Raw genomic sequence first — 7874 nt, 5'->3', positions numbered from 1 at the left:
TGGCTAGGTCTACACTAGCACACTACGTCGAAGTAGCCTATTTCGAAGTAAGAACATCGAAATAGGCTACTTCGACACATATCATCTTCACATCGTCTGGGGCTGGTGCCGTTGATGTTCAATGTCAAAGTAGCGACAGGGAACATCGAAAGGAGCCACCCCAGAAGGAAATGCGGAGCGTCCACACACACAAGTGCTCCCTGTCGAAATAAGGGGCCAACAAAGTCTGCAGATGGGGTCACAGGCTGGATGGGCCTTTCTGGGGCAACAGCAAGCCGCTCCCTTAAAGGGCCCCTCCCAGACACACTTGGCCTGCACAGCACGAGGTCCGCAGAGCCAACAAACAGTTGCAGACCCCGTACACACAGCATGGACCCCCACCTGCAGCAGCAGCAGCAGCCAGAAGCCCTGGGCCAAGGGCTGCTGCACACAGCAACCACAGGGCCCCGCAGGGGCTGGGCAGAGTGTCTCTCAACCCCTCAGCTGATGGCCGCCATGGAGGACCCTGCTATTTCAATGTAGCAGGACGCGGATCATCTACACATGCCCTACTTCAACATTGAACATCGATGTAGGGTGCTATTCCCATCTTCGGATAGGAATAGCAATTTCGACGTCTCGCCACCTAATGTTGATTTCAACGACAAAATAGTGCACAGAGTGTGTAGATGCAACGCATGCTATTATGACATTGTGCCAGCTACTTCGAAGCAGCTGGCTAGTGTAGACGCACCCCTTGAGTTAAGGACCCAAGCAATGCCAGGTCAACCTTCTAACAAGATATAAATGTGCAGTCATGAGTATCATTAGCCATTGTAATAACTTACCAAAATTTGTGGTCAATTCTCCCTCACTGACAATTTTTAAATCACTACAATGTTTTTTTTCCTGAAAGACCTGCTCTGGAAATTATTTTTGGGCAAGTTCTATGTCCTGTCCTAAAAAAAAATAAAAAGGTCATACTAGATTATCACATTGGTCCCTGCTGGCACTGGAATCTATAAACCTCTGAAAAACCCACAATAAAAATATTAAATTGAAAAGAAAGTGACCCAGCTGCAAGTCAAGATTTTTCCTGGAATTAATACTAAACTATATAGACTGCAAGAGACATTGAAAATAAATTTGAAAATCTGGCTATGAAGCTAACCAATTTGGACAGGTCTGTGGAAACTTAGAAAATCAAGTTCAACCCACAAGAGCTGGAAGAGCAGATTCTCAGATGTACTAAAAACGTAGGACAATACATTTTTGACTGAAATATCCCCCAATGTGTGTGTGTAACTGTGTGTTGGTGTCTATAGATATATAGATAGATGGACTTTACAATTCATCTTACCTAATATAATTTGTTTATAAACAGTAATATAAGCAAAGTGCTTTCTTGCATCGCATAGCTCAGTTACAAGGTTTAAGAGCAAAAGCAACTTAACTATATGCCTTAAATATTTTGTCACTGGAAGTTCAGCTAGAAAAACTCCCAACACTTTTATTGTTCCATTCCTGAACTAATTCTGGTTTTCATTAGAAGTCAGCAGCAGCCACAAAGGTTTTCTGCATGGATTCATAGATAAGCATATGGAGCAATAACCTGACAGTCGGCAGCCTTGCCTAATTAGTCACATGATAAGAGTACACTATGGCACATGTCCCTTTTTTAATTATTAAATAATTGCAACCCATCACAATGTAATTAAAATCTGTGATAGCATCTGCCACATGACTAAATCAGCAGCACTGTAAAACCAACAATTTAATCTCTTTCCCTGTGTTTTTAATTAGCTACGAACTCATGGGTGTGGTTATCACTGGCATTTTTAAACAGGCGATTCAGCCAAACCACAGTTTCTGCAGTTCTCAGTCAGACTGTGGCTTAATACTAAACTATTTTAAATAGTATTTCGTAGTAAATAAATGTAAAATAATTTGGCTTATAAAAGAACTCATGTATACAGGACAGTGAGGACACAGCACCAAAGTCAAGTGGCTATTTCCGGAGCTTTGATAAGGACTACCATGGGCACAGAATTGGGGCCTGATATATCATTCAAGGTGCCTCCCACAGACAGAGACAGTTCTGGGGCCAAAGGGTCTGATGAAGTGTTGTATGCTGTCTGTACCTGTTTGCTCTTCAGGGAAGAGGACATCTTTTACCCCTTTTATATTGGCTGTGTCTATACAAGAGACTTTTGTTGACAGAAGGGGCCTTCCGTTGACATAACCCAGGGAGCATCTACACACATAAACCATTGTGTTGACACAGTCTCAACAGAATTCTGTATTTGTCACAACAGTGTTATCCCTTGAAAATTTGGGGAATAACGCTTCTGTCAACAGAGTTCTGTTTACAGAAGTGCAGTGCAGATACTTCTGTTGACAGGGCTTCAGGTTCACTGGGAAGCCCTGTTTCCAAGGTTTCCAGTTAGCCGTTCTGTGGACAGAGGGCTGGGCAGTCTGGCTGCTCTCGGTCAACAGAGTGGATTGCTCTGTTGATTTGCTTTTGTGGGTAGATGCACTCTGTCGACAGACATTACTGTTGACAGAAGCTTCTAGTGCAGACAAAGCCACTGTGTTGAGTATACGGGGCCCGATCCTGACAAAAGCCTCTGGATACTACTGTAATACAAAGAATGAATAATGACTAGCATTTTCTCTGTTGAATATGCACCTGATATCCATCTGTCCGCATGTTAAGCATGCTAGAAATAGGGCTGAAAAAGTTTTGGCTGTATTCCTATTCCACGCCGAACTCAGAACTTACTGAAAAATTTCTTTTGTCTGAGATTTTTCATGCTAGTTCTCAGCTAAAACATAATTTTTAATCAAATATAGCTATCTGATTTTTGAGTTTGGGGAGCGTAGAGGTCTGTGTCCAAGGTTCGCCCCTTCCAGGAGAGGAATAGTCACAGCACATTGTTACAATCTCTGTGCTGCCCCATTCAGGCAGGGCACGGCAGTGATTGCTCTAAGGCTTGGCAGCCTCAGCCAGTCTGAGCAAACAACCCAACAGTTCTCAGGCCCCTTGTCCTGGACAGAGAGGGGCAGTGGTTAGTAAGGCTCAGCACCCTGTGCAGGACTAAGCAAATTCAAACAGTATGTGAGCCCGGGCCTTGGGGCAGGGCAGGGCAGCAGTTAATGAGGTTTGCCTCACTTTTAGCAGGATTGAGCACTTGAACAGTAGCAAGTCTGCCCTAGTGCAGGGCAGAGTAGCAGGCACACAACCAAGGCCATGTGAGGTTGGAGAGGAGAGGGGCCCAGGGCCCTAACAGTAGCTCATGCCAGCAGTTTGTCAGTGGGGATCCAGGCCTCAACACACTGACAAGGGGTCTGGCATTTCATAGGCTGCTTCCTACCCTCTATTTCCATTGCAGCAGGGTCCCACTCAGGGTCATCTGGGAGATTGGGCAGGTCTGTGTCCTCTAGGTAAGTAGCTGTGGACAGATCTGGAAACCCTGGCATGTCCACATCATTGGAGTAGGTGATGGGTGGCAGGACCATGGGAGGTCATGGACCTTTGGATAGCTGTCTGATCCACAGGCTTGGGCACGTCTATGACCTCAAGATAGCTGACAGGCTCATGCAGGTCCTGGACCTCTGTGTAAGGGGCTCACAGGGAGCCAGAGGGGTCAGTTAGATCCAGACACGCTGGGTAGTGGACCAAAAGCAGGCCTGGGTGCACTTCTGTGGTTCAGTCAGAGTGGCTGGCTGACTAGTCTCGGGCAAGCTCTTCAACTTCTGCTTTCAGGAGTCTAGCCTAGCCTAGCCAGTAGTGCACATCTCAGAACTAGAAGGGACCTTGAGAGGTCATTGAGGCCAGTCCTCTGCCCTCTTGGCAGTACCAAGCACCATCCCCCTTTCCCCCTCCTTGTCCCAGATTGCTAAATGGCCCCCCTAAGGACTGAACTCACAACACTGGGTTTAGCAGTCCAATGCTCACACCACTGAGCTAACTCCCCTCACCCCTCTAAGCCCCATGCCCTGCCTCTGGCACTTCCTGCCACAGATGTCACTCTGTGGGGCAGGGAACAGGTGCTCTGGCCTGCACACCAAGGCCTCTAGGAGGCTTCCTCTGCCTCTGGGTCAGGTGAAGGCCACTGCACCTCACTACAAGCAGCTATGGAAAATATTTTGCTGCTTTAAAAAAAGTTGCAACTATTTCCCCTTACAAGCAAAAAAGTTCCGAGCAGTATAATCTGCATATAAAATGTTCTCATTCTGTAATACATGCATGATACAGTCTGAAAAAAAATCAGTTGGATAATAAAAATTAGAAATGGGGAAAAAAAATCCCTTCTCTGAGCATGCTCAGTAGGCTTTTAGTTTGGGGGGCAGGTTGCGCAGAGCACATTGAAACCTCCCCTCCCCCCACTTCTTCAAACAACTTGTTAAAAAGTTAGTTGCTTTCTTCTGCTCTCCAGGTCAGTTTCCTATAGCCAGGTTATTTTAAATGTAAGCACTAAAACTGGCCAATCATTAGTATCTTACAGAATAAGAGATGACTGAAGATGATAATGGACTCAGTATAGTCAATACCTTTAACAATGATCGACTTCAACCACACTTAAGTGTGCTCCGCACTTCCTAGGAGGCATGCTTATGTCCCTGCACAGCTGAAGCTTACATTTGTGGCTTTAGAGTGCTGTCACCCTTCTACAGTGACGACACAGGCTTTTTTTTTTTTTTAATAGTTTTTTGAACAGTATGTTCCCTTCCATGCTGTAGACGACAGACCATCTGGAAACCATACAGAGGCTTAGGCTTCATGTCACATTATTAACATGCCAGAAGTAGTTTTCAGGGCACCTTTGTTGTTTTTGCTAAATGAAATTATCGTTGCCAACTTTGAGATGCTTTCTCGCCTCCTTGAGGGAAAATATCAGAAACAAGCCCAGACTACAGAGGGAATCATATGGACTGGCTGCACCACAGAACAGAAAGCTACAAATATAGGAGGCAGGCTGCCTCCTCCCCATTTCCTGTGTCAGTCTAGGCAGACATCCTCATTGTGGCTATGTCAGGGCGTTGGTGGTTGCTATTGTGGTTGCCTGGCGCTGCTAGGAATTTAGAAAAGGATGAATATTTTTGATCATTGGTCCAAGACAAGTGCTTTGAAAGTTTGTTCCCTAAATTGTTTATCAAGTCAGAAAGATTTCACCTTGAAGTGTGTTTTGCTTTATTTCTCTCATTTTAACATGGGTTAACCATGTATTTAGAAGTTTTTAAAAGATTCACAGGTATGAGTGTGGGAGAAAATACAGGTAAGCAAGAAATCAAGATGACATGATGTTAAGGTATGCCATTTTTAAAGTACAGGGGTCCCCTTTATACCTTGTGGTTAGGGACCATGAAGTTGCAATGTAAAGCAAAACAAAACAAAACAAGCTGCAATGTAAAGCAAAACACCACATAAAGGGGAATTCTTCCCTATAAGAATACATGTGAATAGAGGGGGATAGGGACCTCACATGGAGTAACGGCACCCAGATGACTTACAAAGGGGAGTTTTCTACAATAAGAATACATATAAATACATTGGGTTAGGGACTGAGTCCTTTACATTGTTTTCTTGTGTTAATGTCTGTTAGCAATGAATGACATACAGTAAAACATTTTTAGTGGAAAAAAATCATAGAATCAAACATACATTTTAAAGGATTTAACTTTAAAACCTAGAGGGTCCTGCTTCAGGTTCATTGGGGAGTGGTTGCTTCGTTTTCTTTTCATGGAAAGAATCCAGGATTGTCTTCTTTCCTGCTTTTTGTTTTGCTTTTAATATTTCATGGTAGCAAGCCATAGATTTTCTAATGTTCTTAGCCTCCATTGATGAGTGGTCAAAAAGATTGTCACATCTTCGCATTATCCCTATTGCATGTTCAACATGGTTGAACATTTCCTTTACAGACTGAATTGTAAAGATAGCTTTCTGTTCAGAATCTCCCTCTTCTTCATCACTGTCAGATGTATTTTCTTCTTCAAAACCATGCATGTCCAACTCTAACAAATCTTCATTGCTGAGAGGCAAACCACGTGACTCCAATAACTCATTAACATCGTCAGTTGCCACATCATGGAAGCCTGCTTTCTTTGCCAGTATCACTATTTCATCATGAACACCTGATGTGTCATCAAAGCCAAGGAAGGTATGGATTGCAGCAGGAGACATTTTTTTCCAAGAGCCATTCAATAGGCAGCTAGAAACTTCATCGCAAGTACAGCCAATTAACAATACAGTCGTAAATGCTGAAATTTTACCAGCATTCCAGAACCGTGGGTTTTTTTTCTTTTTTTGACACCATCAGCGTCACCTATGAGTTTGTGGAACGTCTTTAGCAAATAGTAGGTCTTGAATGTTGCAATCACACCCTGGTCCATAGGCTGCAGCAGAGATGTTGTCCTCGGTTGCATGAAAACAACCTTAACCTCGGGACACAGCTGGTCAAAATCAAGGTCATGGGCACTGACATTCTCTAATATGAGCAGAATTTTGAATGTTAAATTATTTTTCTCACAGTATTCTTTCATTTCAGGGGCAAAGTAATCGATGAACCACTCATGGAACATTTGCCTCATAATCCAAGCCGTGCAGTGGGATTTCCAGGTAACAGGAAGGCGAGATTTTACTACTTTCTTCAACGCTCTTGGATTTTCACTACAATAAACTAGTAATGGCTTTAATTTCTTATTGCCTTTGGCACTGCTCCCTAAAAGGAGAGTAAATCTATTTTTGTGGCTTTGAAACCATGAGCAGACTTCTCTTTCACAGAAATATATGTCTGAGAAGGCATGTGCTTCCAATACAGCCCAGTTTCATCAACATTAAACACTTGCTTAAAATTATACCCACCTTCTTCAATTATTTTCACAAGTTTGTCAGGAACCGTTTCTGCAGCATCTGCGTCGGCGCTGGCTGCCTCTCCCTGACTCTACATTTTTGAAACTAAACCTTTTTTTGAAAATGGTGAAACCATCCTCAGCCAGCCTTGAAGAGGTTTCCATTTGAAGTAGATTCCTCTCCCAACAGCTTTTTTAGATCTTCATATAAGTTTAAAGCCTTCTCTTGAATGACGGCTGAGCTGATTGGTGTGTTCTGGTCATGGAGACCCTCAATCCATACTGCTAGCAAACGTTTCATTCTCTCCATTATCTCACTTCTTTGCCTCGTTATTTTTATCTCCGTATGCTTCAAAGGATGCTTAGCCTTCCTTTCTATTTCAGAAGCATTGTTCACTATTGTACCAACACTCGGAGGCAAGTTAAGAGAACGGGCAATGTTGACCGCATGTTCACCCTTTCTACTATGACTTATAACATCCAATTTAATGTTTAACGCATTACTACTATATTGTTTCTTTACCTTGCCACCTTCACTTGTGCTTGCACTACACTTGCTCATGGTTAATGGATGGCAAATACAGTAACGTACATAAAACAATAAAAACAGAAGGAACAACGGTAGAGAATGCACTTTGAACTGCTAGTCACAACATGAGAGAACACACTGGGCAGAAGAAGCAGCGTGGAGGATGCTGGTATGTAATGCTAAGACAGTGGCGCTGCATCAAATTTCAAATCGAAGTGTTGTTTTGGCTGTGCATATGTCATGATGACATAAGTGTGGGGAATTTTTACATCATTGCCTTCAATATGGCCACAACATAAGTGCAAAACAATGTATATTGGGGTGACATATAAAGGGGAACCCCTGTAGAGTTTTTAAACTGCAAAACCAAAATAGTTTATGTTTCTGAAGGAAAGAATGTACTACTATATACAAGTGGAACGCTAAGTGTCCCAGACTTACAGTAATGCGTAAAACTGAGAGGCAGTGTTGCTTAACAGAGAGCACACACACCTCTCAGGAGACATGAGTCTAT

This window comes from Carettochelys insculpta, chromosome 3 (assembly GCF_033958435.1).
Source record: "Carettochelys insculpta isolate YL-2023 chromosome 3, ASM3395843v1, whole genome shotgun sequence".
Classification (NCBI taxonomy): Eukaryota; Metazoa; Chordata; order Testudines; family Carettochelyidae; genus Carettochelys; species Carettochelys insculpta.
The sequence above is the reverse complement of the archived record's forward strand: the minus strand, read 5'-3'. Positions refer to the sequence as shown.